The 9,634-nt window shown below is 41.7% G+C and overlaps 1 pseudogene; it reads left to right on the top strand.

Moving 5' to 3' along the window:
- The first annotated feature begins 9,152 nt into the window (after positions 1-9,152).
- On the top strand, positions 9,153-9,272 carry LOC134947274 (5S ribosomal RNA; annotated as a pseudogene).
- The last annotated feature ends 362 nt before the right edge of the window (positions 9,273-9,634 follow it).

Genomic DNA, 9,634 nt, shown 5'->3' with positions numbered 1-9,634 from the left:
TTGTTAACCCTTGTTTATGTCTCTTTCAGTTGAGACAATGGCAACTCAGCACTCATTATTCTGGGGAGAAACCTGGCCCTATTCATAAACAAAGGTGTAAGCCCTCTTCATAGAATCTCAAAGCTTAGTGTAAATAAGGCCATTGTATTCAGTCTGTGGGAAAGAAATGACTGAATTCCATTTACTTACCCTGCACTTATTTATAATTTAATTCTGAATACAATTTATCTATTTTCTACTTCTGCGCATAACTATGCGCAGGAATATGCAAATATTTCCTAACTATCATAGGCATAATACCCTTTTAATACCCTACAGCTGGATACTAAACACTACCTTCCAACCTTTGTCTGAGCCTTCCTAGTATGTAATGAGGAATCTCTCTGTCCAAGAAGTTTTAAACTTACCATACTTGCTGACATTGTTAACGGGAATATTTAACTATAATATACGCTATTTGGGTTGAATATGTTACGATCGAGTCGCACGCTACAAGCTCACAAACTCCGCCGTATTTACACATCCCATGCGCACGAGACGCTGGAGCATCCCTTACAAAACCTGCGGGGATGTGTACGCACGGGGGACCAGGCGACGAGCAGCATGCACACACATTAGGGGTTAATACAAGGCATATGAATCATGATATTTTTCGACTTTGACAGTCCAGCCTTTGGCAGTCAACAATAACTGCCACTATCTAAATAATCCAAACAGAAAAATATATGTTATCATGAAAATACCTCATTATGATTGGGAGTAGGGAGGAGAGGAGGAGGTGGGAAATGTATGACCTAGTGAGATAGTAAAAGCATGTGTGTATGAGATCCATGTCTGAGGGGTCATGTTTCATCGTGCCGTACGTGTTCTAAATCAAGCTTCGAGGTATTGCGAAGTATACATTTGAATCCTTCTTATCCCGTATTAAAGGTCTGTGGATGGGCTGTCAAACTCTACCGAGCTCTTTTCGGCTTTTGGTTACAACAAATGGGGTGCACATTAGTTGATGATATATGAAGGGGGAGAGTATGTGGATGCTAATATGTGAAAATCACCTGTCGACTATGTGGGATACTACCTGGAGGTTGTAGAGATGAAGATAAGAAACAAGCGTTATAAATGCAGTCATATAACTATGTGAGATTTAGTATGAGTCGCCGATTGGGGTCTTGTTGATGTCTTGTCTGGTGTCTTGTCGGGATCGTCGGGTCTTTACTGTAGCTTTAAGGTTTATTGGCAAACAAAAGCTTCTTCAAGTGTCCATAAAAAGAATTACAGTCTCTAAAAGCTCGTTAGGTGTCTGTGACACAGTTCATCAGTGGTCTGTGTAAAAGGTCATCAAATTCTTCTTCCAGGTGGATTTCTTGGTACCTCTGAGAAAATCAAAGGAGAAACAGGTGAAAGAAACGGTCCTTGGAATCATATCTTATCACAACATTGTCTCAATCGTTGGGTAATAAATTCACTTCAAGCAACACTTTTCCAATGTAACACAATCCCTCTGAGTTTGGGGCAAGGAACCTATACGCCTTTCTCCCACATATGAAATATGCGTCATCGGGGAGAACATATGGGACAGAATATGACATAACCATATTACAAACCTTCCATGAAAACAGTCCTATCCCTAACTCTCTCATTTGTCTAGTACAAGTATCAGTCTGTATGATATGTGCACAGTATCCTGGTGATACTTCTCCAACTCGCATGATCCTACTTCCTAGAGTGTACCTATACTGGAAATATTTTCCACTGTCGGCTATGTGGCGTATAAGCTCTGAATCTATGGGCATTCTGTCAGCTCTGTGTGAAAAGGTCATGGTTTGGTTGTTCTATGACACTTCCCAATTTCCCGGCTTTCGGGGATTGGAAATGTTAAAACATATTTGGGACCTATCTACATGGTATTGATGGAGCTTCAAACTAGGAGGACTAGAAATATTAAATCTCTTGTCCACCGGTCTCCCACCCTTTAACTCAAGTACCTCATCTACCGTTAATGGGTATGGCACTAGTCCTGACTTTCTATGACCTTGAGGTACTTGAGAGCATACCCAACAGTCTGTCTGATTTAACACTTTTCCCACCAATGAGTGATAGTCACTCAATGGATGCCGGTCCATATTGATATTAAAACGGGACTGACATTCCTTGATGCAACCGTCCTCAACTATGTTGTCACAATTCCTACAGATACAATTCTCTTCAGCTAACAATCCTTCACAATGTCTATTAATAACATGGCTACCAGATCGTTTTCTGATACTCGCCTTTGCTCGGTGATTGTGTTGCTCTTGGAATTCTACGAATCCATCCTGATCATCAGAACCCATTCCAGATCCTTTCTCGACCTCACTGGTACTCTCACCGAAACAGACTGCTCTGGTCAACAACAGGGTCAACAGGAAAACACGGACTGCAGTCTCTTGGGGTAAGTCCATCTTACAGGAGGAGAAAGAGAAAGTTGTAATGGGGGTACAGAAAATATTTGAAGGGGGAAAAAAACTTGTTACGATAATTTGTCCTCTGGTCTTGTTGTTCTTCTTGCTCAGATGTCATCTCAAAGGTGCTGTCTCACAATCTTCCCACAACGAACACTCTGGTGATACAATATTCTTTCCCAATCAGTGATCTTTCTGTAAGGAGCATAAATCTTGCATTACCATTTGTCTAACTTTTGTGTGACATACCATCCGTAAAACATGAAAAAACAAAAAGAGAGAGAACAATTTGAAAAGAAAAAAAAACATTATCAGATTTTCATTAACAGGCTGTCGCATCAACATGTCCACCCGTATCTCTACATAGTCTCCCCCCCCACCAGTATTTCCCCTCTCCACCCTTTGCATCTGGCCAAACACAACGATGCTGGTAAGACATACTGGGGTTGGGTAGACCTCTGAAAAGACCAAATAGCCATGCAACGTTTGAGTTCTGTTGGTGAACGTTACAGATGTGAAGAAAACATTTAAAGATAAATTACAAACGTTTACCCAGCCGTCCCTGTGTCTACAAGAAACTGACCTCCCAATTACATTAACTGTAACCTCAGGCTTACTATCAAGGCTAATGATCAACTTTACTGGCTGCAAATTACAGGTGCGGCCCAAAATTCTTCATATATGATCCCTGATTACAATTTTGTGTGTCATGACTTTGCTCGTGTTCTTGTCTAGGGGTCTGACTTTATGTGGGCTGTTACAGTTGCTGGCATAATGCCCTTCTCTTTTACAAAGATAACAAACCCTTGGCTTCCTCCATGTGCCACTGGCCTGGGGCCCTGGTTGATTTGATGCCTCCTCTAGTGGATGCTCATCACCGTTGACCGCTCTTCCTGTGCTTCCCTGATTCCTTGGATACCACGGTTATGTTGTTGTCTAGGGGGTTGATATATCTTCTGTAGATCTTTAAACATACAATCTCGTGCATAATGACCTTCCTTCTGGCAGCTATAACATGTTAACACATTTGACTTACCCACAGGGGTCTGAGGCTTCTTACCCCCCTGTGACTCCCTGTGCTTGCTGATATTCCGTTCGTGCCCAACAGCGGACTTTCTTAATGCAGCCACCGAGATATTTCTCCAGTTAGGTTGAGTGGTCTGTACCCTTGTTCTCAACCCTTTTGTTTAACCTTTCATTAATACGTAAACCACTACTTCTCTATGATGTACATTTTCCTCAATGTCCGTGATCCCAGTGTATCTAACCATTACCTGCAGTGCTCGATTGAAATAATTAGAAGCAATTTCACCTTCTTTTTGTCTTATGGAGAAGATTTCGTTCCACTTAACAACAGCTGGGAAATATACTCCTAATTGAATGTTGATCTGCTTAACATTTTCCTGATTGTGTTCCTCAGTAAGAGGTACCTCTGTGTCTAACTTACAATCAGTAATGAATTTCGCAGGGTCAATATTGGAGGGCAAACATGCCCTCAGCACTGTCCGCCAATCTTTGTTGGTGGGTTCTGTGGAGTTTCCTAGTTCTTTAATAATCCTTTGACATGCGGCTAGATCTCTCCTGGGATCAGGAAATTCAGACATAATTGTCTTTAATTCTGTCCGGGACCAGGGGCGGTGCATTGCACTGTTCCTGGCGGGAGTGATTCCCAGAGCGTCAGTCTGTCCATTTGGGACTGTGATCACCCTGACAGGATTAAGTTCAACTACATCATCTGGTGTTGACTCTACAATGTGAGGTGCATTTGTCTGTGCATGATATACAATACCGTACTTACCTGCGGACACGACCTCACCTGACCCTCCGTTAGGGGGTTTGACTACTGCCTTTACCGATTGGGCCGTGCCCACCTGGGTGTCTCGTATGATGGCTGCTGGAAGAGGTGCCGACATCGTGCTGGGCTCACTTTCTTGCTTGTAATCCTGAGGGAAGTTTAACATGGGGTGCAACTTGCACGGGTTAGAATTTGTACATTTATCAGTTTTCCTTCTATCATTATTACATTTATTACAATTATTACATTTATGACATTTACTCTTATCATTAATAATACAGTTACTAAGTGCATTTTTATCATATACCAATGTGCTATTCTCTGCAGCCATATGTTCTCCAGTTGCCATGTGTTTCCTGTTAAGGTGAGAACCAGCTGTGTAAGCTAATCCTCCTTGTATCTCACTTTCCTGTTGCCATATCTGTAAACAATCATAATGTCTATTTCGTTGCTTCCCGGCCTTTATTAGACCTGTCCTTCTCCTTAAATTTTGCAAAACATCAGGACTAAAACTGCCTACCCTGGAGAACTGTTCTCCATCGTTCACAGTCATATGTTCCCATTCATTGCATAAAACCTCGGCGTGTGAACCATATTTCTCACACATTATGTACCTGGCCGACCCTGCAGGTCGGGGTACCGAATCAACCTGAACCTTGGTTGATCGCCCCTTACTTGAGCAACTGGCCCCCATTATTTTGCAGGTATTTCTTTTTCAGCAAATTTCCTACAAAAAAACAACCAAGTTCCCAGAGGTAAGGCGACGGTGAAAGTTCAACGAGTACCTTCACTCACTCTCGCCCACGTCGACCAATACGCACACACGCTCTGACGTAACGCTGGCGTACTCAACCTAGGGCCCCTGCAACCTGAACTTCTATTTACTGGGGCGTGTGGGAGTATGCTACCCTCCCCAGTAAATATCAGTTGCTGGAGAATTCCTGAGTGATCAGCGAACCTCCCTTAAAATAAAAAAAAACTACACAAATCACGTTAGAATGTACAAGTAGCGTTTATGATCCCACAGTAAATCTTAGTGGATATCAAGGTAACAAACTAATGCACACAATTACGTGCGGTACAGTCGCACTGCGTATAAGTAACTATTATTTATACGCCTTACGACCAGCGGAATCGATTGTTTAGGCTGCGAAACCTTCAGCCGGAGCTTTATTCTTAACACGGTCCTATATGGGTTTTGCGTCAACCTCTCTGTGGGTTGCGCCCACTGCCTCTGACCTTTCTTAAGTCAGGGTCTTTAAACTTAGCGACCTTCTGGTCTGCTTTAACACGAATTGCTCCTTTTACCTTAAATTACTTTTAATGTGAGATGGCCTTCTCCCACGCCACCACGTGTTCACTCCACGGATGTCTTCCACGAGATCTCGACTTTTCTCAAGGTTCACCCCAAAGAAAAATTAACTTGCATACACACGCTTCTATCACTTCATATATGCTTTGATTTTTCTGTACAGAAAATTACTTGCATTCAGGTAACACAGATTAATCCCAGAGGAGCTGCAGCAAGAGAAGGAACCTTTAAACTAATTTTGGGAACTGTAAGAACTTGTGCTATTATCACGTAGCTACTATACCTCCCACACTAAAACAATGCTATCGTGTGTTTTGTATCTAGTGGGCGTATCTGTACGCAGGTTGCGTAATGTACGCTACGTGTGTACGCCTTTGCGTCACGTACGCTTTGACTCGCACTCGGTGAGAGGCACGTGTACACAGGTCGGATACGTCCACAGTAACACAAATAACACGCTTCTATCAATGTAAGCGATATTTTAACTATAAACGCCTACCAAGCACCACACAGTATTCCACTGTATCAACCTCTTAACTAGGCCAGGCTGTGTGCGTGTTTTACAATTACTCCCTTTAAGTATTAATGTTTATTTTTAACTAAAATAGCAGCAAATTTTCTCAGTACGTTATCAATGCAAATGGCAAACAGGAAGGTAGATAGGTGAAAATACACAGATACAATATAATTCTAAATTAATCTAATAACATACATTGATGTAAACACACACATATAATTATAAGATTACATCTCTGTACTAATCACTATTACATCTATGAGACCCATTCACTTCTCTAATTTGCATATGAATGTGCCCTTGACTGTGTGTGAGGGTGATTCTCTTCACTGCTGGGAGAGAGAAAAAAAAAACAGTTACACAGGTTAATTTGCATTTCAATGGCCCATCTCACAACAAGCAGAGAATCCTAGAATCTTGGAGGTAAAGTAGAGAGAGAGAAAAAAAACAAAACAAAAAAAAACTTTGTTTTATCTGTGTGTCGTTCTTAAATCAAATATTCATTTTACTATTAACTTACATTAAGCCCTATCTGAACTATTTATAATTGCTTATGCATGGGTTAAATAAATGCATTGGAAACTCATAAATGGTGATTTCTTTTTGACAAAGGATGGCTGATTATTCCTGAGTCATCTGAAAATCAGCCATTCAGAAAAAAAATCTTTTGACCTTCCCAAAATGGCCGCTGCTCCTCCCCCTTCCACATCCATGAGGGTTACACAAAATGGAGGACAGACCATGCGGCTTCTTTTGTCACAAAGAAAATCATCATACAAGCCCCTGAAGTTATTTTAGGCCTGGGTTAAAAATAAAACTATCAAGCTATGCAGAGCGATTAAAAATACTTTTAAACCTATTTAAACAGACAAGCAATGCAATCTGAATCAAACATGACACGACTCACCCGAACCCCGTTCTGCAACAATATGGTCAGATATGCAGAGTACAGGTGTGTGCGTGTGTTACATGTGTTGCGTGTGCAGTTGGCACCAAATAGAAATTAAAACCAGATTTAAAAAGACAATAGCTTAATGTTCTTACCTTCTTCGGATTCCACCAGCATCCCTACAAACCAAGAGAATCAGACGCAGACGCTCATCTGATCAGCACTACAAGATACCACCTTTCCGCCCTTTGCTGATCGATAAAGTCTGCGCGTTTTCGCCTGACTGCGGATATGAGGTGGACCGGACGAGATCCCCAATTGATAGAGTCAAATATTTAACTTTTAACATTAAGCTATCTACTAATACCGTGTAGCCGTAATGGTCGCTAAACCACGTGCACGTGCTACGCACTTTGTACGCTATTTGCATACAGAGACCTCGCACGTGGTACGAAAGTTACGTACACACGCTGCGCTGGGTGTACGGAATACACACAGCGAGCGTACACACAGACAATAACCTTTTAAACCTTAAACACAGAATATGCTTACACTGTAAACCTTAATACCGTGATACTGTAATGGTGTAACACTAAACCTTGTGATTAAGCAAGCTGTTTGAGCGATTGAGATGCTCAGAAACCCTTAGTAATAAATGGTGAAACACACAAACACTTGTTAAGGTTCCAACACCTTTCTAGATGATTTTAGTATGTAAAAGGGGAAAAGAAAAACAGTTACAGCTTATACACTACAGTCCTAACATTAATAACTAAACAGAAATATAAACAGTAGCGTATGATCGCAAATAGAATAAACCCAAAGAGAATAAATGGCAAACACTTAAAGGATAACAAAATGAGAACGAATTGCATACACACAGAGTAACGAAATGGCCACAGAGAAACTTACACACGTGGGAATGATTCGCTGGCGCTCCTGGACCAGGCCTCCAGCCTTCAGTGTGAAAACCTTGCAGAGTCTTGTGTGACCAAGCCTATTGCAAGCTATATTTATTCACTAGCTCAAGACATACTACAATAGACACTGTGTGCTCTTTTTACATTGGTTAGGGGGGTGGGACATGTCCTGCACCAGGGATCATTGGTTAGCTCAAGAAATGGGCGATGGCTAGGACTTGTTAGTATTCTAAATTCCTCTCTGTCTGGTTATGTTGTGGAAAGCTATTGTTTCGGATCTTCCAAACAAACTCTGTTCCTAGATATTGTTCACCCTTGTTTATGTCTCTTTCAGTTGAGACAATGGCAACTCAGCACTCATTATTCTGGGGAGAAACCTGGCCCTATTCATAAACAAAGGTGTAAGCCCTCTTCATAGAATCTCAAAGCTTAGTGTAAATAAGGCCATTGTATTCAGTCTGTGGGAAAGAAATGACTGAATTCCATTTACTTACCCTGCACTTATTTATAATTTAATTCTGAATACAATTTATCTATTTTCTACTTCTGCGCATTACTATGCGCAGGAATATGTGAATCTTTCCTAACTATCATAGGCATAATACCCTTTTAATACCCTACAGCTGGATACTAAACACTACCTTCCAACCTTTGTCTGAGCCTTCCTAGTATGTAATGAGGAATCTCTCTGTCCAAGAAGTTTTAAACTTACCATACTTGCTGACATTGTTAAGGGGAATATTTAACTATAATATACGCTATTTGGGTTGAATATGTTACGATCGAGTCGCACTCTACAAGCTCACAAACTCCGCCGTATTTACACATCCCATGCGCACGAGACGCTGGAGCGTCCCTTACAAAACCTGCGGGGATGTGTACGCATGGGGGACCAGGCGACGAGCAGCATGCGCACACATTAGGGGTTAATACAAGGCATATTAATCATGATATTTTTCGACTTTGACAGGTCTAATGGAAATAATAGCAGGTGACACAAGGACAACCCTCAAAACAACCTACGGGACCTGTCAGGATCGAGTATCTATAAAGACACATGGCAGTGTGTGTCTTTATAGATACTCAATCCTGACAGGTCCCCACTTCACTAGCAGTGACACCTTTCCTTTCACCCTCGCTTTCAACATCCACCATGCAGACCCACTCTTGCTCACTATGTGCAGCTTATTGTCCATCTTTGGTGTTGTATTTAGCAGTATCAGACTCCAGCTGCCTATATGGGATTCCCCAGTAGACAACATATGTTGGTCTAGTGATATTTACAGCCATACCACACTGGCAAACGTCCAATTCCGGCTGATCTTGGAAACTAAGCAGTGTTGGGCCCAGTCAGTACCAGTATCGGTGACGATCTGGGAATACTGGGTGCTGTACATCACTCACTTAATACCACAAGGCAGCGGACATTGTGCATTCTGTGGGTTTTCTCCCCAATAAGGCAGTTTGGATTCTTTTTGCACATATATTCTTATTTATATTGATTGCCGTACCAAGTGGGCATTGCTTTGCAGTAGGTTGTTTTGAGGGTTGTCCTTGTGTCACCTGCTATTATTTCCATTAGACCTGTCATTCCTTCCTGCTTTTTGCACCTTGCACTTTCTAGCCAGCACTTTCAGGGAACCCTGCTCTGCTGAGCTTCAGCACTATTCCTTTTATTTTTTTAAACACATCACTTCATTTCATTCACTGCTGTTTTGATATACAGCGTCCTTGCAATTCCCCTCACTATCAGCATGCCA

This window comes from Pseudophryne corroboree, chromosome 7 (genome assembly GCF_028390025.1).
Source record: "Pseudophryne corroboree isolate aPseCor3 chromosome 7, aPseCor3.hap2, whole genome shotgun sequence".
Taxonomy (NCBI): Eukaryota; Metazoa; Chordata; class Amphibia; order Anura; family Myobatrachidae; genus Pseudophryne; species Pseudophryne corroboree.
This window is presented reverse-complemented; position numbering and strand designations above follow the sequence as displayed.